Here is a 23732-nt window from a genome sequence, read left to right as displayed (position 1 = left end):
CACTGGGCATCAAAATCTGGCTATACTGTCAGCCACCTCCGCTCAATTCAGGTTAACAGTGTTTGAAGTAGTTCTTTTTCTTTTAAATTTAAAATCACAGCAAAAAGGGCAAATTTAGAAGGAATGAGCCCACACTGTAGGATGGTTTTCAGAGCTTATTATACAATTAGCTTGAGCTTGAATATAGACTGCGTGTGTGTATTGATCAGATTCTCTCTCCCGGGAACTTTGGATTTTACAGAGACATTAGTTGGAGTTGGTAGCTGAGTCATTATTGGCAGTCCTTTGGAGAAATTAGTGCATTTCAGCTTCTAAAAACCTCAGAACTACCCTGGGCCAGCTCTTCCTGAAGAAGCCTTGGTTGTTCAACTCTTCCTTGGATTCCATGAGATACATGAGTATCTTTCCAGTAAATTTACACCTTTAACTTCATTCCGGTTGGTTTCTGTTATTTGCAAACAGAAGAAAACTATTTTAGATGAAACCAGTGTATCTAAGTTGGGCACAGGAAGAGCAGTGGTGTCACCGAGGGAAGTGGCAGAGGTGGAAGGGAGAGCTGAGTGGAGAGATGGGATAGAAGGCTCTGAAGACAATCATCTTTCTGCCAAGAGTCAACTGTGGGCCAGAGGCTGGCAAGCAGGACAGCTGACCAGAGGTCAGCAGAGGGCTGCAGGGGACCACACTGATTAAGGTTGGTTTTAAATGTTCATTTCATAAAAGCGAGACCATACAATATTTTCCCCCCTTCCTCCCTCTCCCATCCCTGGTAACCACTGAAGAACGTTGTTTTCTGTATTATACATGTTATTTTCTTTTTATAAAAGTTAAATGTTCATTTCAAAAGCAACTAAATGCCCTTCTTTCCCCTCCTCTCTGCTTAGGGACCTCTCCTACAGTTCTTGCTCCAACCACTTGAGCGCCTTTGTTTTGTGTCTACCCCTCTCAAGTTATTTTCTTTATGTTTGAAGGTGCCGACTAACTGCTAACAAGAGCACCACAGGGTCTTCTCTTTGATTCCAGGATACTTCTGTGAACTATCGGTCTTTTTATTGAGCCCAAGGGAGAAACTCGATGACTTAATCCTTGCCCCTTTTCTCTATCTTCCCAAGTATCCCATTACAGGAATTTGGGGGACAAACTCTGCCTCTGGTTCAAACCATCTATTTAGATGAGTTATTGGATGCCACAGGTGGTAAACTGTTTGCTCTCGACTACTAACCTAAAGGTTGGTGGTTCAAACCCACCCAGCAGCTCTGTGGAAGAAAGGCCTGGCAATATGTTTCCATAAAGATTACAGCCAAGAAAACCCTGTGGAGCAGTTCTACTCTGTAACACATGGGGTTGCCATGAGTCAGAATTGACTCAACAGCAACAGTTTTTAAAAATTTTCTATTGGATGCCACTGGAAAGGAAAGGCTAAATTAGAAAAGGAAGATAGTTGTAAGTTTAAGAAAAACTATACCAAATCTATGTGGAAGGAAGGAAGGAAAAGAGGAAAAATTTGGACCATTTATTTGTGGCATGTCTTACTGACAGTTAAATACACTGGTTTGCTCTGCCACTCGAGGGTTATTTAATTAAATTCATGATCTAGGATGCTAACCAGCCCCACATCTAAAATAATTGCTTCTCTGTTGGTGAGATGTAAAGCTGGGATTGATTTTCCCCTGGCTGATGGCTGGCCTTTCTGAGTCATGAATGTCATCTCCACTCCCCTCCCCACATAATTTGATCTCTGCATTTGATCTCTATTTAGTAGTACGCTTCCCTAAACAGATGTCTGAGTAATTAAAATCCCACATGGCACACTCGTCAGTGAGTTACATCTATTTAATAGTCAGCTTAGAAACTTTTCACTGTCAGCTTTTCTCCCATCCTTGTGTCATATGTCACTGGTCTTCACCTGGCTTTAAATATTAGAGTTCAAATCTGCTACGTTTGTTTTCCTGCATTCACAGAGCCTCTCTTCTCATTTTCTGACTGCATTTCCCTCACAGGTCCTTGATCTCTCTCTCCTTCAACTCACCTGGATTTTCTGTACAGTTTTCCATCAGCACTCAAATTCTCATTGGATGAATCACCCTATATTTCATTGATGCCGGCGCTGGCAATAACAACAACAAAAAAATCAGAACAATGTTATAACCATGGATTAAGAGTGCCTTTTATTTTTTTCCCCTGAGGCACAGCCAAATATTTCAGTTTGAACAATTCTCCAATTTTTTTTTTTTTTTTTAACTGTTTGAGATCAAATACTTGGAAACCTGTTTGGTTACTACAGGTCACCAAAGGACTTTGGTGGCAAAGAATTATAGAGGGAAGGACTGTATGTTTGGAGCAGAAAAGGAAAGCTTGGAAGGGCTTATTGGATGGCATTTGTTCACTTTTGAGAGAGGATTTAATGGAAACTTGATTATGAAAATGTATATATTTTTTAAAGAGATAATGTTGTTATGATAAATCTTATGATACTGACATAACACTGAATAAAACGAGGTTACAAGTTTTATAGTAGGTAAAAGAATTTCCCTTGCAGTTGGTAATGCATATCAATTTTAAATTCCAAAGAACTAAACATTTTGAAATGAGTGTAGACTATATATGCACCTGTTCTGACACCTATCAATTCAGACTTGAAAAAAATCAGATAAATGAGTGGGCGATAGTCATACAACAAAACAATTATTTTCCTTCTTTTATAAATAAAAGGGGTTCTAGTGCATTTAACATGAATCATTTCATAAAAGTAAGTTTCTCAGAACATGCATGTTTCTTGTGAAGCTTCTTTGTATTCACAATATTACAGAATAAAAAATAATGTGATCAAAAAGTAAGCAACAAATTCAGAAGTTAACTGATATTGTTTTAGTTCTGTGTAAGCAAAATCTAAAAGTATTTGTATAAACTTTATTACCATGATTGTATTTAAAAACTAAGTGAAAATCCCATCATGCAATGGGAGTTTCATTCTGGTCATTTAGACACAACTTCTAGTCTTGTTAACTAACAAAGGCCATGTAAACAAACAGAGACATAAATTGGTAACAGCATTCTTAGACAAACAGTAACATGGAACAGGAGCTAGTATTTCAGGAAGATAGATGGTTCAACATGACAGGAATGTTGTAGATATGATCTCTCTTCACTGTTTATTAGAACTCTGATGGCTTGTGATCTGGTATGATTTCCACTCTTGTGTTGCTCAGGATACCTCCCCTTGCTTGTTCCCCAACTCCCTTTCTTGCCACACAACTTATGTCTGCTTGAGGTTTAGGCCATTTCTCTCTCTGATCCAAGGCTTTTTCTTATCACATGCCTATGCATACTCTGCTGTCAGCTTCTTTCAGTTCATTAAATATATATATATATATATATATAAATAAATATAAATTCCAATAACATTTTCTGGTTTACCACTGCCTTCATATAAAGTAGAGAGAACACTTCCCGACCTCTTCACAAAGAAAGGGCTTTGTACATGGTTACAGGCTTCAACTGGCTAAGGAGCTTCAACTGTCTGGCTGACATACAACTTCTACAATTTTCTAGCTATGTGAACTGCAACAAGCTACTTAACTTTTCTGTGCTTCAGTTTCCTAATGTGAAAATGGGGATAATAAGAGTACCTAAGCCCTGAGGTTGTTTAGTGATGGTTACATGAGGCAATTCATCCATACTATGAGGTCAGAACATGCTTAGAACAGTCGCAATTCTAAGCACCCAGCAAATGTGAACAGAACTGCAGACATTGGACAGTGTTTCCCACTAAGTCAGTACTTCCTCACGGCCTCATACCTCTCCAGCCCGAGGCCTTTGGGGCCTGTCCTCATTTGGGCACTGCTAAAAGCTAGGCTATACCCCTTGGGCTTGTTCTATGACAGCTAAGGATGGCAGCAGGATGTAAGAATCCAGGCTGAGCACAGGTCTTTTGATGACTGGCAGGTATTGTTAGCAGTCACCTCTCCTTCTCTAATGGGATTGGCTTCTCCTCTAACGACTTTACTCGAATGATTTGTGTATGTTGATTTTTCAGTATATTGCCTATTTGTGCTTAAGGCCACAAATATATATCCTTCCTGCTCTGCAAGATAGGAATAATAGAGTACTTAACTCCTGGAGTAGTAATGAAATAAATCAACTGAACCTCTTTCAGAGGATACACTGAATCACAGTATTCTAAAAAAGAAACTGGGGAAAAAAGCATTTGTAAATCAAATGTCACATTGTACACATGAAATTAGATGGAAACAAACAAACAAAACATTCTAAAAATGGAGTGATTCTTCAAGTGAACTCTCTTCTTCAAAGTGGTTCCCTCTGAATTTACACCCAGAATACAATGATGCTGTTGTTATGCAAAAAGCTTTGGGATTTGCTACCAGATACATGAGGAAATGCTGATGATCATTAGCCATTAAGAGAAACACAAATCAAAACTACAATGATATACCATCTCACGCCAACAAGGCTAGCATTAATTCAAAAGACACAAAATAATAAATGTTGGAGAGGTTGTGGAGAGACTGGAACACTTACACACTGCTGGTAGGAATGTAAAATGGTATAACCACTTTGGAAATCGATTTGGCGCTTCCTTAAAAAGCTAGAGATAGAAGTACTATATGATCCAGCAATCCTACTCCTTGGGTATATCCTAGAGAAATAAGAACTGTCACACAAATAGATATATGCACACCCATGTTCACTGCAGCACTGTTTAGAATAGCAAAAAGATGGAAACAACCTAGGACATTGTTTCCATCGATGGACGAATGGATAAACAAATTATGGTGTATTCACACAGTGGAATACTATGCAACGATAAAGAACAATGATGAATCTGTGAAACATGTCATAACATGGATGAATCTAGAAGGTATTATGCTGAGTGAAATTAGTCAGTTGCAAAAGGACAAATATTGTATGAGACCACAATTATAAGAACTCAAGAAATGGTTTAAACACAGAAGAAAACATTCTTTGATGGTTACGAGGGTGGGGAGGGAGGGAGAGGGGTATTCACAAACTAGATAGTAGATAAGAATTATCTTAGGTGAAGGGAAGGACAACACACACTACAGGGGAAGTCAGCACAACTGGACTCAACCAAAAGCTAAGAAGTTTCCTAAGTACAACCAAACACTTGGTGGGACAGAGTAGCAGGGACGGGGGTCTGGGGACCATGGTTTCAGGGGACATCTAGGTCAACTGGCATAACAAAATGTGTTAAGAAAATGTTCTGCATCCCATTTTGGTAAGTAGTGTCTAGGGTCTTAAAAGCTAGCGAGTGGCCATCTAAGATACATCAATTGGACCCAACTCACCAGGAGCAAAGGAAAATGAAGAACATCAGAGACACAAGGAAAATATTAGCCCAAGAGACAGAAAGGGCCACATAAACCAGAGACTCCATCAGCCTGAGACCAGAAGAACTAGATGGTGCCGGACTACCACCAAGGACCGCCTTGACAGGGAACACAACAGAGAGTCCCTGACGGAGTAGGAGAAAAGTGGGGTACATTACTCAAATTCATGTAAAAAGACCAGACTTAATGGTCTGACTTAGACTGCAGAGACCCTGGAAGACATGGCCCCCGGACTCTCTGTTAGCCCAGAACTGAAACCATTCCTGAAGCCAACTCTTCAGACAAAGATTAGACTGGACTGTGGGACATAAAATGATACTCATGAAGAGAGTGCTTCTTAGCTCCAGTAGATACATGTGACTAAATGGGCAGCTCCTGTCTGGAGGCGAGATGAGAAGGCAAAAAGGGACAGGACCTGGTTGAATGGACAGGAGAAATCTGGTGTGGGAAAGAGGAGTGTGCTGTCACATTATAGGGAAAGCAGCTAAAGTCACATAGCAATGTGTGTATACATTTCTGTATGAGAAACTGATTTGAACTGTAAACTTTCACTTTAAGCACACACACACAAAAAAAGCTTTGGGATTTCTTCTTTCAAAAGGGCCTTTCAAGACCTGGGTGCAAGTACTAACTGCCATTTTGTTATATTTATGACAACTATATTTCTACTTTGCAATTTATTATTTAATAGTTTATAATTTTTGACACACAAATGCTCTAAATGATTATGCAGACAAATCTATTATAATTTCTTCCACTGCTTCCTGCTTAGTCCTTTTCGATACAAAAATCAGTTAAATAAATGGGCAATACGTGCCCAAAAGCAAAGATGAGAAGGTAGGAAGGGACAAGAAAACTGGATGAATGGACACTGAGAACCCAGGGTGGAAAGGGAAAGGGGGAGAGTGCTGACACATTGGGGGGACTGCAACCAATGTCACAAAACAATTGGTGTATAAATTTTTGAACGAGAAACTAATTTGCGCTGTAAACTTTCACCTAAAACACAATAAATTTTTTTTTAAAATACAAAAGATAAATTAAATATTCACTTATATTTTCTTTTAGTTCTTTTACAGTTTCATTTTCACATTTACCTCTTTAACCCATCTGGGATTTATTTCAGTATATAGTATGAAGTGAGCATCTAATGTGACCTTTTTTTTTCCTCCCAATGATTGCCTTTTTTTGTACTAGTTATTGGATAATCCATGTTCTCACCATTACTGATGCTTCATTTATTAGTATATTGAATTTTCTTTCAGGACTATCTGTTCTCAAATATAATTTATTTTTCAATTTTTTCTCAGAAGTTCAAAATCATCGTAATTATTGTGGCTTTATAATCTGTATTAACATCTGGTAAAGTGAACCTCTTGTTATTACTCTTCCTTTTCAAAAATATTCTGGCTACTATCTTTTTCTTTTCCTTCTCCCAGGTGGAAATGAAGTTTTTTGAACTTTAAAAAATATCCCATTGGAATTTTGGTTAAAATTGCTACTAGAGAAATACATATATTAGCATATTTCTCAATCTATTCAAATTTTTTCACTTTATTTTTTAATAGAACTCTTCCATTTTTGCCAAAATTATTTATATGTGAATGGGATCTTTTTAAAAATCATATTTGCCCATAGGTTATTACTGGATCACTGGAAAAAGTTTTTATTTTTAATAGTTACTTTATAATCACTTTTCTTTCAATCAGGTCTCTTGAGTTTTCTGCAAATAAAGGCAATTTTTCTTTTGCTTCCCAATATTTTACTATAATTCCTGTTTCTTATTACAGAATTATTTCAGCATATTTTTAAATAATAGTGGTGATAGGGGGCATTTTTATACCTGATTTTAAAGAGAATGTCTCTACTGTCATATCACTAAGTATGGAAATTTTAAAATATACACAAAAGTAGATTTAATATTAATATGAACTCCAAAGTGCCCATCACCTAGTTTCAACAATTATCAACACTTTTATGTACACTTTTAGTGGGTCTGTATGTTAATCCAGCCTTTTTGGATGCTAATTTGGAAATATCTACCCAGATATTGATCCAGCAATTCCTATCCTAAAAGTACACCATCATCAATAGGTAAAGATATTCAAGAACCTTCACTGTAACATTGAATGTAATAGCAGAAAACTAGAAAACAGCCTAAATGGTCCCCAATAGGTGAGTGAATCATTAAATTATGGTTCATTCGTATAATCATCCTCAGCTGTTATAAAAATTTTGGAAGATCCATACATACTAATATGGGAAGATGTCCAAGGTACTTTATGGAATGAAAAAAGCAAGTGCAGAACAGCATGTACAGTATGATTCCATTTGTATTTTTGAAGAGTAGATAATCATATGCTTTTAGCTTCATGGAAAATTTCTGGAAGAATATGTAAGGAACTGTTATAGCGGTTACCTCAGGGGAGGGAGAATGAGGAGTGGAGATGGAAGGTTGAAGAATTAACTTTCTTCCCTCCTTTACAGTTTGGCTATCTTACTGTTAGCATACCCGTTGCCGTGGAGTGGATTCCAACTCATAGTGACCCTATAAGACAGAGCAGAACTGCCCCATAGGGGTTCCAAGAGCAGCTGGTGGATTCAAATTACCAACCTTTTGGTTAGCAGCCAAGCTCTTAACCACTCCGCTGCCAGGGCCCCTATTGTTAGCATATATTATTATTATTTAAAATAACATTTTATTGTGTTTTTGGTGAGAGTTTACACAGCAAATTAGGTTCCCATTTAACAGTTCCTACATAAATTATTCAGTGACATTGGTTACATTTTTCACGTGTCAGCATTCTCATTAATTCAGTTCTGGTTGTTCCGTTTCCAGTAATCTAGTTTCCCTGCCCCCTTACATTCTCATCTTTGCTTTAGAATTATTGACCATTTGGTCTCATATAGATGATTTTTTTAAAGCACAGTACTCACAGGTTATATCCTTTATTTTAAGAGCCACTCTGTTATTTAGCTCAAAGGTAACCTCAGGAGACAGTTTTGGTTCAAGTTTTAAAGGGTATGTTAGGGAGATAGTCTCAAGGATCCTCCAGTCTCACCTGGAGTCCAGTAAGTTTGGACTTTAGGAATCCGAATTCTGTTCCACATTTTTCTCCCATTCTATCAGGCTCTACTTATCGTGGCCCTTATCAGAAGAGTTGGTAGTGGTAGCCGGGTACCATCTAGTTCTGGACTTATAGTACATGAGGCTGTGGTTCGTGTAGACTATTAGTCATAGTCATGTAAACTACTTTCTTCTCTGAGTCTTTGGTTTCCTTCTTTCTCTTTCGCTCCGGACAAATAGAGACCAATATGTAGTTTATCTTAGATGGCAGCTTTCAAGCTTTTAAGACCCCAGACACTACACGCTAAACTAGGATGTAGGACATACACTTTATGAAGTATATTATGCGAATTGGATGAGTTGTGTATTTCTTGGTCAAGCTGTGTGCGCTTCACCCACATTCAGTGCTACCTTAAAATAACAAGTGTCTGTCATCTAGAGTGATCTCCCCTCCCACTCCACCCATCCCTGGTAATCACCAATGAACGTTGGTCTCTGAATATACACCTCTATTTGTCTTCTTATAAAAGTGTGATCAAACAATTATTTGTCCTTTTGTGATTGACTCATTTCACTCAGCATAATGTCTAGATTCACCCATGTTATGTTTCAAGAAGTCATCATTTTTTATGGCTGCGTAATATTCCACTATATATATGCACATTTTGTTTATCCTTTCATCTGTTGATGGGCACTCAGATTGTTTCTATCTTTTTGCTATGTAGCATGTTATTTTTATAAAACCTTATTAAAAGATATGATATTAGTTATTGGTTTAATATACTAAGCATTTTTTTAAATTTAGTTATTGTTTTACTTAGGAATCAGTATTAGATTTTTATCACCAATTGAGATGTTTGGGGCCCTGGTAGGGTCACTATGAGTTGGAATCGACTCAATGGCAATGGAGTTTTTTTTTTTTTTTTGAGATGATAGGGTTTTTTTCTTATATTGCCTAAATGTATAATTTGTTACATCAATTACTTTCTTAATATTAAGATATCCTGGTCTTTTTAGGATAAAGCCTACTTGAACATGTTAAAAATACCATACCCCATTGAACTTAATTTGTTGGTATTTTGGAGGGAATTCTGGCATTGAGTTTCACATGTGAGTTTATATTTTTTGTGTTTTTTTGGCATCATTTTTGATAGGCTTAATAATAAAAATTATGTTTGCTTCATAAAAAATGGATTAAATTGTAATCTTTTTATGGATTTATAAAGGGAATTTTATGTCCTTCAAAATTTGCAAGACAGATAGTAAGCTTAGGGGGCAATGAGTTTACGTTGAGGGGGAAGGAACAATTTGGGAAAGGAGGGTGAGAATGGTTGCACAACATGAAGAATGCAATCAATGTCGTTGAATTGGACATGTAGAAATTGTTGAATTAGTATGTTTTGCTGTGTATATTTTCAACAAGAATAAAAAAAGTAAAAAAAAAATAAATTGCAAGAATTTTCCTATAAAACCTCTAGGCTTTGAAACTTAAAATTTCTTTCATGGTTTTGATCTACCTAGTTATTCTACTTCTTGACTCAATTTGGCTAATTTATGTTTTTCCAGAAAAAAAAATCATTAGCACATAGGTAACTACACATAGTATTCCCATATGATTAAAAGATATCTTCTCTATGTGTTCTTTTTTCTCCTTTACACTTTCATTTATATTTTCTCTCTTTTTTATATAAAATTTACAATAAATTTACCAGAAATTTCTCTACTTTAGCAGTCTTTTTTCCAAAGAATTACCTTTGGAATTGATTAATAATTTTGTTTGTTTGTTTTCTAATTCATTAATTTCTGTTTAAATCTTTCTTTAATCCTCTTCTCGGAGTTTATTTCAGTTTTTTTTCTTTTTTACACATTACTTAGTGTGCTTATTTTTATTCTTTCTTGTTCAGTTTCTAGACAGTGTTACTAAGCTTGCTTTGGTTTCAAATGACTTCTGCTCTCAAAGGGAAGAATAATTATAAAATGTCTGAGTAATGGCAATACAATTGCAACAAACTTATGACCCATTCTGAAGGGGCCAACAATTACTTATGTATGTATAAGATGTGCACATTTGCTAAGAACATTATCTGTTGTCATATATTTGGAAAGAATCAAATGCCGGAAGTTAAACAGAAGCTTTCGCATTCAGTAAATGGGAACTTTGCTGATAGTACATGCCTTTTATCCAAGATATTAAAAAAAAAAATTTAGTGAAAATGTATTTAAGCATACCATATGTACAGCTGGCTTCATTCTTGCTTGTGATTGAAATCACAGGTGTAGTATTTTTCATATGTAAAGATTAAAAATTTTTCACATGATAGAATGACAAAGTTTTATCTGCAAATATCAATTCATGGCAACTAACAACAACAACATGATGATGTGAAAGAAGGCAGAACATGTTTTTAAAATAATTTTTAAGTGCTCTGATAGCCCAGAGCAATGTAAGCAATTAAAGAGAATTATAAGCAATAAGGAGCCCTGGTGGTGCAGTTAAGAGACCAGCTGCTAACCAAAAGGTTGGCAGTTTGAATCCTCCAGCTGCTCCTTGGAAATCCTACGGGGCAGTTCTGCTCTGTCCTATAGGGCCTCTATGAGTTGGAATCCATTCGACGGCAATGGATTTATAAGCAATAAAAATAAGTCTCTATTAAAAAAAAAATATTGTGCCAATGGAAAGGTAGTTGCAGGTGTGACCTTTGCCAGGTTACATAGCAGAAGATCATCAGATCCATGTGTTTGTAGATTACTGAACAGTTTTTAAGTGGCCAGGAAAGGAAGGATTTCGTGGTCAGAAAAGTGGCAGTGTCCTATTTAACAAATGCCCTGATCAGTCCCATCTCAAATTACTGTTGATCAAGTTACAGATGGTTGGCAAGCCAGGTAGGAGGGGAGCAAGAGCAAGGCCTGACAAACCTGCAATAAACAGGCCACAAAGCCAGTGGCTGGTGTCATTAAAAACAAGAACTTACTGAAGTATTCAACATTTAAAATAATGCAAAGAAAAGTTGTTTTGCAAAGCATTCTGGACCAGAATTCACTTAAAAACGCTTTAACATATCCTCCCCTGAGAATAACATCTCTGAAAAGACAGAACATGGTTTCATGAATGAACTAAAAAATATGTAACTAGACCCTTGGACTAACAGCTTTACAATTTTAATAGCATTTTCTGTTTTGTACCCACATGCATCTCAATCTTTCCAACTCCCAAATGTGTAAACATGAGAGCCTGTGCTTTAGGAATTTATTCCTGAGAGGAAATACCACTAGGAACCAAAAAACATAAGTCCAAACTTTTATCTCCACCTACTTCAAATGTTGTCAGTTGCCACTGAATCGATTCTAACTCATGGCAACCCCATGTGTGCAAAGTAGAACTGCTCCATAGGATTTTCAAGGCTGTGACTTTTCAGAAGCAGATTGCCAGGCCTGTCTTCCTAGGTGCCTCTGGGTGGGTTTGAACCGCCAACCTTTCAGCTAGTAGTTGAATGCTTAACCATTTGCACCTCCCAGGGACTCCTCTATTTCAATTAGGGGAACTAAATTATAAATTTAGGTATTCAGCACTGGTCTCAACTGGTTGTATGTCAGAGCAGCAGTTTAGCACTAATGGAAGAGTAACCCAGAGCCAAAGCAGAGAAAAAAATAGTCCTAATTTTGTTACTGTGGCTGTGAAATTTTCAGAAAAACATAGACCTAAAGACGGCTGCTAATAGGTTCCCTAGAAAGTGAGCCTGAGGCCAAGTTTAAATGCTGAAGTGTTATTAGGAGGTACAATCCTTGGGTTGTATCAGTGAGGGGAAAGGGAAGGAAAGCAAATACAAGGTGGTGCGTTACTGAGCTGACCACAACTTTGCAAGAAAATATGGCTGATTGCTCAACTGCAAAGGATAACTCCTAGACAAGCCATGCAGAACCATTTCAACTTATCCATGGGAGGAAGAGAGCATGGTTTATATGCTGGCTCCTTTTTGCTTTCTGCTCTCTTTGCCTCATGGGGCTCTAACTTTCCCACTCTTCAGGGTGTGGTACTTGACCCCTCCAAGAAACTGTCAGGGAAGCCAAAGCCCACTGCACCTGGTTTTCCACCTGAGTCTGGGACTGCTGGGAGGAGCCAGAGGTGCCTTGCATCAGAGTCATTGTATTTCCTGCAGCAGAGGGCTGATGGTGGCCATTCTGAAGCCTGACTCTCACCCAGGAATCTGTCAAGAGAGGAAGCCACAGCAATGGAGGCCAGACCTCCACACTGAGCAAGAGACTAAGTGGGGGGGTGGGGGCTGAGCAAATTCAGGGTGGTGCACAAACTGGGTCTGGTACAGTAAATCCTCCTTGGATCTGAGCTATTCCTAATGCTAGTGTTCACTGGTTTTTAGGGCACCAGAAGAAGCCATTCAAATCAGAGATAGCACACAGATCTTCTAAACATAATTTCCCCTAACCCGGCTCTTTTTCCTTAAGTAGCCCTAACCACTAATTTTTTTTTTTTACTATTTTCCTCTTTTTTTTTTCTTGAGGTATAATTTGAATATAATAACATTCACCCATTTAAAGAGCAGTTTGATAAATTTTGGCAACCATATGGATCATGTAACCATCACTCCTATCAGGATACAGAATTGTTTCATCACCCCAAAATGTTGCCTTCTGCTCCTCTGCATTCTATCTCCGCCTCTGCCCTCTCCCCCAACTTTTTTCTGTCACAAATTTTGCTTTTTCTAGAATTTTATATTAATGGGTCATACAGGCTTTTGTGTTTACCTTTTTTTCGCAGAGCATGTTATTGAGATTTACCCATGCTGTTGCGTGTATTAATATTGGGTTCCTTTGCATTCCTTATTTATTTGAGAACTTCTTATGTGCTAAATATTAGGCATTTTTACCTGCATTACCTCCCTTTGAATCCTCCCAACCACGCTGTATCACAGTCCAGGAAACCGAGACTCATTGCGCCCAGCGTTTGAGTTTGGGGAGGAAGCATCGGGCCGACGACTCCCACCCGTCAGTCAGCCTGGTTGCCATGGCAGGTCGGGAGCCGATCCTGTGGGCACCGGCTGCCCAGCTGGAGAGGGCAGGTGGGGCCTGGCAATTTATAGGCTCAGGCCAGCCAAACGGCCCAGGAAGTGCGCGCGTCGCGCACTCTAAACCCAAGCCCGGGCCGAGGGCTCGGCAGGCCAGAAGCCGACGGACAGCGAGGCTAGGGCGGGCTGTCTCCTCAGTCGCCATCCTCCCCCTTCGCGGGGCTCCTGGGCTACCTGCTCCACGCTGAGCGGCCCGCGGCGGCTGTCTCCAGGCGCACAGTCCAGAATCCGGCGGTGCTCTGAAGCCGACACTCTCTGCAGAACCACGTCCGCTGGCGCGGAGCTGAGGTGCTGAGGGTTGGCGCGCTTCTGCGAGCCGCGTCACCGCGCTGCTCCAAAAGCGCGCCGCGCCGCCCGGGGTGTTTCACTCAGAGCCTGGACCGCCCTCCTTCCCGCCAAGGACACCGGGGCCCTAAGGAGCCGAGCTGTGGAAGAGGCTGCGGCCTCCAACCGCCACTTCCATCTGGCTCCTCTGCTCCAGAGACGACGGGGAAGCGTTGGCCCCAGGGACGCACTGCCGGGTGGCGGGCTCGGGACCTTTCCCTTCCCACTTCCAGAGGCCATGTTCCTGCTCACTAGAAAGGCACGAGACAGAAGAGTGATTGGGAGTCATTTTCCCCTCCTATACATCCTCCTCATTACAATAATATTTGGAGACTTCATTTAAGGGTGCGATAGAAGCACAGATCATTGTGTTTACCCTCCGGCGTGGAGCGGACTGTCCGCCCCCATTGTCTGGACGCCTTACGGCGAGCAGCAGCTTCATTTCCCTTCTGCGGAACGTGGTTATTTGGGGGCAGCAGAGGGACTTACAAGGAGGCTTTGTCTGCGAGGTGAGAGCTGTTGCGAAACGGCCTCTCTTGAATGGCAGCTGGTCTGGCCTGCAGCTGGAAGCGCGGAGGGAACCACTCCCACCCTCCCCCCTCCCCCAATATAAATTAAAACGAAAAAATCTGTATTTTTGTCCCTACATTTTCATTCAAAATTGAGCCTTAGTGTCTGCAGTAATAGAAAGCTGCCATCTGCCGTACTTCATATCCTTTAATATTTTATCCCTTAGGTTTTATTATATCTTATGCTACTCTAAAGTTTTATGTGTAGCCAAGCTCTCCTTGGGCCCTTGTAACTTCTTCTTATCTTTTCCTTCCCTCAGAAATAATTAAATTTGAAAACCGTGAAGGTGGGTAATCATCACACAGACTGATATCCTATAATATTTGTTTTGCTGAATCCACCGTGGTGCCCAGGGGCGGATTAACCAGTAAGCACAGTACGCACTAGTTTACATTAAACGCACGGGTTTACTTGTGTTTACTAATCTAGGGAATAAAATGTGAAAAACAGGTGAAATTGTTTATTACAGATTACTAAATACACACAAGCCCGTGCATACCTTGTCTGTTGGGTAATATGGCCCTGCTGGTGCCTCAGACTCAGGCCCTGACAGAAATGGTCGGCCTGAGGGACGCAAGAAGAGAGGAGAGAGGGGGAAGGAGGATCTGGCTGGAGAGGATACATACTTTGGAATTCCCAAATTCTACGATTTTATAAATATCTAATGAAAGTGCCTGCTCAGGGAAGGTGGAAGGAAACTAAATCTGAGAAAGGGGCTTTCGGTCAGTTGGGAAAGCATCTATTGTTTGAGGACACACCTGCAAAGCCAGAAAATAGGGAACTATAATATCTTTTTTATATTACTGAAGTAAAATGTGGGTTTAGAGTGCCTATATCCCATACTCCTCTTTTATATCCATCTGATATGTTACAATATTTTTTATATTTGTTTACTGTATTCTGTCTCCACTTGACATACACCTGTGAGAGCAGGGAGTTATTTGTTCATTCACTGTTGTTTCCTGAAGCCTAGTACAGTGCCTGGCAATGTAGTTAGAACTTTGTAAATATTTGCTGAATGAATGAATGAATAAGAAACAAACAGGGCACATTATTTAAAAGCATTGTGAGAGAAGCAGAACCCAAAAGCCACAGGACACAAGGAAAATTTATCTCTTCACACCTGACCTGTTTATTTTGGAGCAATAATCAATAAGGAATAGTGAAGAGGTAATCACTCCACCATTCTATTTGCAAAGAATAATAATGAAAGAAATGAACTCTTCTAGGATCCTAAAGATTGAGTCTTTGAGGTAAGCCCACTGAAAAACCTATGAGGAAAATGGAAGCCCCATCTTACTGCTCCTCTGTTGCCCTTGGACCAACCATTCCAGTTATCTGGAAGTTTGGGTGGTGTGCCTGGTGAGCAAGACATGGGGCTTTGGAACATTCAGAACACCTACAACGTGGACATCAGTGTGTCATAGATATTTTTCTGTGCAGGAGTCTCTATATGATGTATGGTGCTTGGAGACAAATTTGTGTACTGTGTTTCAGATGAAATTTAGCTGACTAAATCCTTCTACTATCTGAACCCCCTTTCAAAAATGGCCCCACAGGATGCTGATTCATAAATGGTGGGTTATCTTTGAGGGAAGTGAGAGTGGAGTGCTCACTTTATTTGGGAGTGAAGAGTATCAGGACTGTCAGCTCCTCTGAGGAATTACCCCTGTCACAATCTCCCTTTCTTTGGACCTTGGGTTAGGAAAGACCCACATGTTGGCTAGAAAAGTCAGGTATAGTTGGAAAGCTCTTCATAAAAAATAAGTTTAAGATCTCATATATCAATGCCTTGATCATCTAATACTCTAGCATGCAAATCCTTGGAAGTCATTCATTCGGTCAACAAGTACAGTATATTTATTGAGCACCTGTTATGTGTCAGGCATTGTTGTAGATGCTGTAGTATAGCAGTGAACAAAACAAAACAAAATCCCTATTGTTTTTTATATTGTTCCACTCTCAGGCCTCTTTCATCTTTTCACTACATCTTTTTTCTTTCCTCGTTTTTTTTTTCCTTTCGTTTATCACCACCTTCTTCATTGCTGTTGGTTCTCTACTGTTCACCTTTTTTTTTTTTGTCAAAACCCATTTCTATTTTCTGTCCCCACATCACCCAAAATGTGAACATATCAAATAAAAAGTATATGACAAAATAAATTTTAAAAATGAAGTCCTTTAAAAACAAACAATATTTTAACGTGAAAGAATCCATTTCTCAAGTTTTCTTTTTATGGCTATAGTTTTACAAAAGTCTAAAAATTATCCTCCTGGTTTCCTTCACTTGGCTATTGTGTGTGTGTGAAGATAATTACTATCCAATCAGTAAGAGACCAAAAATAATGAAGGTGTCCCTTTTTAAGATTTTGGTTTCCTTAAAGGAGTAAAAGGAATATTGGCTCAGAAGCTCAAAATATAAATGTACAACAGGGTTCTAGTGTGCAAACTGGCCCAGAAGGCATTTTCAAGCCTAATTTATCTTAATTGTATTAACTTTCACTCTCTTTCATCAGTTTTCTCTAAAATTTCTTCCTTTCCTTCAGTCCAAAATGCTTAGTGCCCTAAATGTTCCCTCAATGGCTTAACTATGATACTCCCCTCCTCCATTTCACGTTTGAATTTATTATATTTCAAATTTGCTTAAACAATCTTCTATCTATTCCTACTTTCCTGCTCATTCTCTTCATCCTAAACGGAGGAAGCAAGGAGCCTCCTCTGTGCTCCACCCTCCTCCCGATTGCTCAAGCCTAAGGGTCAGAGCTATTAGTTCTCAGCCCTGGTTGACATGTTAGAATTACTTGGGAGGCTTTAAAAAAAATACTGGCTTAGAATGAGAATCTATGGAGTTAGAGTCCTGGCATTGGTATTTTTATAAAACTTCCCAGGAAATTCTAATGAGCAGCCAGAGTGAGAAGCAGTGTAGTGGGTAGCCCAAGTATCTATCTAAGGCAATGCTTTTCAAACTTTAGTGCTTCAGAAGCATCTGAGAGTTTGGTTGAAACACAGATTGCTAGTCGCCACCTCCTGAGTTTCTGATTCAGTAAATCTGGAGTAGGGCTCAAAACTGCATTTCTAACAAGTTACCAGGTGATGCTGATGCTGCTGCTTCAGGGATCGCACTTTGAGAACTGCTGTCCTAGGGCACCAGGAAAAAATGAGAGAAAAGAAATTTGAAAGATTTTATTTGATATTTCAAACAAAGCTTTGACATAACTATCATGGGGCAAACTGGAAACTTGCTCGGATTTTGTACATTTATTTTATGGTTTAGTATGATTTTTGGTTTAGAATTGCATTTGTGGAGAGGGATGGGACTACCATAAATCTTTTAGTACTAGGTGTGCCTTCTGAAAGTCTTAATCAAGCCATACTATTAAGCCATTGACAAGCCAATGCATCTCTTCATGTAAACCTTAGCTTTCACTCTCCCATGAAAATGTTTCCTTCACCCAGACTTTGCCTGACCATAACCAGTCTTTAGCAGCACACAACAAAACATAATATGTAGAATAGAAAAAATAGGACACACACACACACCCCTCACTTCTCTCAACAAAAAGTCATAAGGCAGAAATGGTGTTTATCTTGTCCTTCAGGTCATAGATGAATGAATCCTTGCAGGTTCAATCCTATGACAGAATACTTGACACATGGGGGGCATGCACATATCATTGCAGAGGACCTGTCAGAGTTATGGAAATGGAAAGCACTTTTGCTTTTGAATAACTCTTCTATTTATTTTTGCAGTTTATCCTCTCTCTACCAGCCTGGGAGATAATTTCTGATTTTACAGGGAGAAAATCAGGTGCAGTGAACTTTCACACTTGCCCAGAACCATACAGCTCGTTAGGTATAAAATGAAGGCTCCTGGGTCCCAAACTCTACAATATTTTCTTTAGAACACACTGTAATTCAAATGTTAGAACACTGAATCTAAGAGACAAGAGAAAGGATTTGAGATTTTTTTTAACCTGGTAGAAGTGAAATCTAAGAAAAATTCTCTAGTTTCCAAATCTGTGTACTAGGTAATAGGGTTATCGTGTAGTTAGAAAGAATTCATGTGCAATTTATGATACCTGAGGGAAGAACAGTATGAAAAGTTAGTAAAGAAAGATTTAAGGTAAAACATTTGTATAGTTAGCTAACAGTCCCAGAGCCTGAAAGAAATTCTGTTAGACCTTAAGGGAAAACAGGGTAGAAGACTCACTGTTTCAGTTAACGATAGCTGCATTAAAAGCCATGCTAAAATATAGTGGCTTAAAGAGCATTTTATTTGCTCATGACTCTATGGGTTAGGAATTTAGGCGGGGTCTGGTAAGGATGGTTCTTCTCTGCTAAAGAGGGGTCCACTGAAGCTAGCAAATCCAAGATGACCTTATTCACATGTCTGAGCCTTGGTGCTGACTGACAGGTGCGGTGCCTTGGTTCTTCTCCACATGGCCTCTCTCTGTCCATGTGGTCTCACATAATTCAGTTGTTGTTATTGTTAGGTGCCGTCAAGTTGGTTCACACTCATAGTGACCCTGTATACAATAGAATGAAACACTGCCCAGTCCTGTGCCATCCTCACAATCATTGCTGTGTTTGAGCCCATTATTACAGACACTGTGTCAGCCCTTCTCATTGAGGGTCTTCTTTCTCAGTAGTGTAGCTCAAGCATTTTTACCTGGCAGCTGTCTTCCAAGGGAGTGAAAAGGGCCACACACCATCATTTTTGCTGTATTCTTTGGTCAAAGCAGGTCAGAGGGCCAGCCTGGATTCAAGGCATTGGGAAATAGATTCTACCTCTTGATGGGAGAATGGTACAGGCACATTGCAAAAAAGATGTGCTTATTTTGAGTGAAAGAAGTCAGACACAAAAGAGTACACCATTTATGATTCCATTTATATGAAATTCTAGAAAAGGCAAACTAATCTATCATAACAGAAAGCAGATCACTGGTTGCCTGGGGTTGGAGGGAGAGGATTGTCAGCAAGAGTGGAGGAGGGAACTTTTTAGGATAATAGAAATGTTCCATATCTTGATTGCGGTGGTGTTTACACAGGTGTATACATTTGTCAAAAACTCATTAACCCTTAACTGTGTGCATTTTATTGTAATTACTAGGTAAATTATACCTAAAATAGAAAACAGGTCATTAAAGTAGGAAGTATTGTTATGACCATCTCCAGAAATAATCTACCATTATCTGAAGGCTCCTTAGAAGATCACCTGGTGCAATGTCCTCATTTTACAGATAAGAAAAATGAAGACCAGAAAGAAGAAGTTGCCAAAGGATACTTTTTCAGTTAGTTGCAAAGTCAGGATTGAAAGCCAGACTCCTGACTACAATCTTACTGTCACTACTCCCATGGCCTCTAATAAAATGGGGGTAAAAGATGCCCTGGGCTTGTTTCCTACTGAGACTCAGATGTGAGTCTGCCTGGGAGTGACAGCTGGACCATGTGAATTGTCAATATCCCTTCGCACACTAGATGTTTCCAGAAGTCTCCGACTGTCAGTACAAAAGGTCAAGAGCAGAAATTCCTGTGCTCTGTTCCTAGTTTTTAGAGACTATGGAAGTTCCTGTAACTACTACATGAGTTGGTGTCTATAATGAAGATGGCCATAAGCAAAACCAGAGAGTGGCAGAATGGATTTAAAAAGTCACCCAACTACGTGCTGTATACAACCTTAGAAAGACACCTTAGGCACAAAGCCACAAATAAGTTGAAAGTGAAAGGATGAAAAAAAAAATTCATGCAAATAGTAATCAAAAGAGAGTTGGCGTGGTGATTTTAATATCAGACAAAATAGACTTCAAGTCAAAATCTATTATAAGAGACAAAGAACATTATATAATGGTAAAAGTGTCAATTCATCAAGAGGATATAAGGATTATAAATATATATGCACCTAACTTCAGAGCCTCAAAATATGTAAAGCAAACACAGATTGAATTAAAGGGAGAAATACACAGTTCTACAATAATAGTTGGATGGACTAAACCAAAGCTAAGAAGGTTCTTGAATACAATCAAACATTTTGAGGGATAGAGTAGCAGGGGTAGGGGTCTGGGGACCATGCTTTCAGGGGACATCTAGGTCAATTGGCATAACAAAGCTTATTAAGAAAATACTCTGCATCCTCCTTTGGTGAGTGGCGTCTGGGGTCTTAAAAGCTTGCAAGCGGCCATCTAAGATGCGTCAGTTGGTCCCAACCACTTGGAGTAAAGGAGAACGAAGAACACCAAAGACACAAGGAAAGTATTGGCCCAAGAGACAGAATGGGCCACATAAACCAGAGACTTCATCAGCCTGAGACCAGAGGAACTAGATGGTGCCTGGCCACCACCGATGACTGCCCTGGCAGGGAGCATAACAGAGTTCCTGATGGAGCAGCAGAAAGATGGGGTGCAGAAATCAAATTCTAGTAAGTAGACCAGACTTAATGGTCTGACTGAGACTGGAGGTACCCTGGAAAGCATGGCCCCTGGAGTCTCTATCAGCCCAGAACTAAACAATTTCCGAGGCCAACTCTTCAGACAGGGATTGGGCTGGACTGTGGGACATAAAGTGATACTCGTGAGGAGTGCGCCTCTTAGCTCAAGCAGATACAAGAGACTAAATGAGCAGCTTCCGTCCAGAGGTGAGATGGGAAGGCAGAGAGGCTTATTAGCTGGTTGAATGGACATGGGGAATCAGGGGTGGAAAGGAGGAGTGTGCTGTCACAGTGTGGGGTCACATAGCAATGTATGTATAAATTTTTGTATGGGAAAAAATAAAAAAAAGCTTAAAAAGTTGAAGACTTCAATACACTACTTTCAATAATAGATAGACCATCTAGAAAAGCAATCAATAAAGATGAACGGAGCAATATTTATAAGTAGAACAGAACACTTTGGTGTGCAGGTGAAGAAGAGAAATAGCTATGTCATAATCACCTGTTTGTCTACTGTGCTATCTTTGGGAGGCTCTGAATACCTCTTTGCTATGGTAGGGTTTCCTAGGAGGGCATTGGTTGGAAAAGAAAAGGAAGAGCTATGGAACTATCAAAACATTATTATTTACTCACATTTTACTGAACTAATAAACCTACCTTTCAAGTTTGTAAGGAAAGAATTATTGCTAGCTTTTGTAAAGTGCTCCATAGAGTGAGATAGAGTTGAAATAATGATAGTATAGCAAATCATAGTAATAAGCAAATATTAGAATCTATATTTAGGGAATTTGAAAAAGTGAATACATTTTATTCTCCATCTTTAGTATACTTTTTTTTACTCAGAAAAAATTACTTTGAACCTTGTCCAAAGTTTGTTGGACATTTATCAGGTGTATTCAACTTCTTTGGATGCCAAAGAACCTTTTTAAAAAAAATCCATGAGAGGTGGCAGTTTGCTGTTGGCTGAAATGATTTGCTGCTGGTACATCAGAAAGCAATACCTCACTGATCTCAGGCAATCACACAGAGAACCAGGGCTTTGAACCTGTTCAAACCAGTTCAGTCATGGCGAACAAAGCAAAATTGGAACAGACTTGAATTTTTAAAATTGGAGTGAAGTGAAATGATAACCAGAACAGGAAAAGTTATGAGTCGAAGTCCTAGAATGGGAAACTTGGAAGAAGTGTAGTGAGCCTTTTGAGGAGCTTGATGCTGGAGATTAGATTATTGCCACGATTGTGGAGAGCAACACACATTTAAAGTTGCGCAGTCCGCTGCTGTTTTTGAGCTGACGCAGCTGTTTCCGTTTCTGCCCGTGGAGAGATTTGGTTGCTATGCAACACTCATGCTGCCCTTGTTTTCTAAGAGGGAGATTAAGTTTCTAGCAGGGCTTCAACCTGTAATTTTTTCTGTTCCAGTTATCATTCCAGTTCACCCACATTTAAAAAATTCAGGTCCATTTGGGTTTTGCTTCATTGGCCATGACTGAGCCAGGCAGAACTGGTTTGAAGCCTTTCAGGGAACAATGGACTTGAACTGTGGATGGATCTGAACTTTTTGCTAACATGAAGTCACATTTGAAATTAGTTGCCAAAACTCTTAAAAAAATGCATGATTAAGCAAGCTTGTTCAAAGACTGGGTTAAAAGTTAAGAATCACAAAAATGTACATTTTTACATTGTATTTCATATTTTCATTTTCCTTCAGGAAGGGAAGTTTTTTCAAGAGAACATCATTCTGATTTCTGAAGCTTGGGTTTTCCTTCATTTGAGTTTTGTTTTGTTGTTAGTTGGCAGTTTTTTAATATCCACATGTGAAAAATTATTGTATCATAAGCACCATGGTTAGGAGGAATGTATTATTTCACAAATGTTAAATGCAGTTGCAGAGTGGCTCTAATGGCCCAACACTAATGCCAGGTAGAAAGTGGTGCATTTATGTGAATAATTCAAGCCAAAGAAATCTATTCTTGTTTGGATTACCCCAGCTGGCCAGTTTTTGGTCTCGAATAGATTCCTCTTTGTTTAAGTTGGATAAAAGAAGGCAAAACAATATAGGGTGCAAGGGAATTGACCTAGGGCTCTCTTAGAGTTTAACCTTTAGCAATCCCACAACATTAGCTTGGTCTGGGCCAGAAGTTCTCAATTAAAGGCCTTTTTAAAAGTTAAATTTCCACGTCCATGACTGTGATGTTTTGAAATATCTGGACTACCTAACACGTCATATTATTAGTAACTCATGTCACCTTTACTCAGGTAAATGCACATTTTGGTAAAGTTTTTTTTCAGTAGTATTAGTAACCAGGAGCCCAACATGACATAACAGATATGAGAGAGATGAACCAAGACTTCTAGGTCTTTGTGATGGTTAAGATTGTATGTCAACTTGACTAGACCATGATTCTCAGTGTTTTGGCAGTTGTATAATATTGTGATTCTGTCCCTGTTGAGATATGATATGTGGTCACCCCCATGATGGGATCTGCTGTGAGTAGCCAGTCAGTTGAAAGGGAGTTTCCTTGGGCTTGTGGCCTGCATTGAATATAAGCGGACACTCTGGCAAGGCTTGGGAGCTTTTTAGTCGTGCTGGATCCTGCAGCTGGCTCCAGTTTGTCTGACCTCTAGTTCTTGGGACTTGAACTAGCAGCTTATCTGCAGTCTTTTTAAAAAAATTTTTTTATTGTAGTTTAGATGAAGGTTTTCAGAACAAATAGTTTCTCATTAAACAGTCAGTACACATATTGTTTTATGACATTGGTTAACAACCCCACAACATGTCAACATTCTCCCTTCTTGACCTTGAGGACCTTTTCTTTGGTGAAAATATACATAGCCAAAGTTACACCATTTTGAAAGTTTCTACATGTACAATTCAGTGACATCAATTACATTCTTCCAGTTGTG

This window comes from Trichechus manatus, unplaced genomic scaffold, assembly GCF_000243295.1.
Source record: "Trichechus manatus latirostris isolate Lorelei unplaced genomic scaffold, TriManLat1.0 scaffold00075, whole genome shotgun sequence".
NCBI classification, from domain to species: Eukaryota; Metazoa; Chordata; class Mammalia; order Sirenia; family Trichechidae; genus Trichechus; species Trichechus manatus.
Note: the sequence above shows the minus strand (reverse complement) of the source record.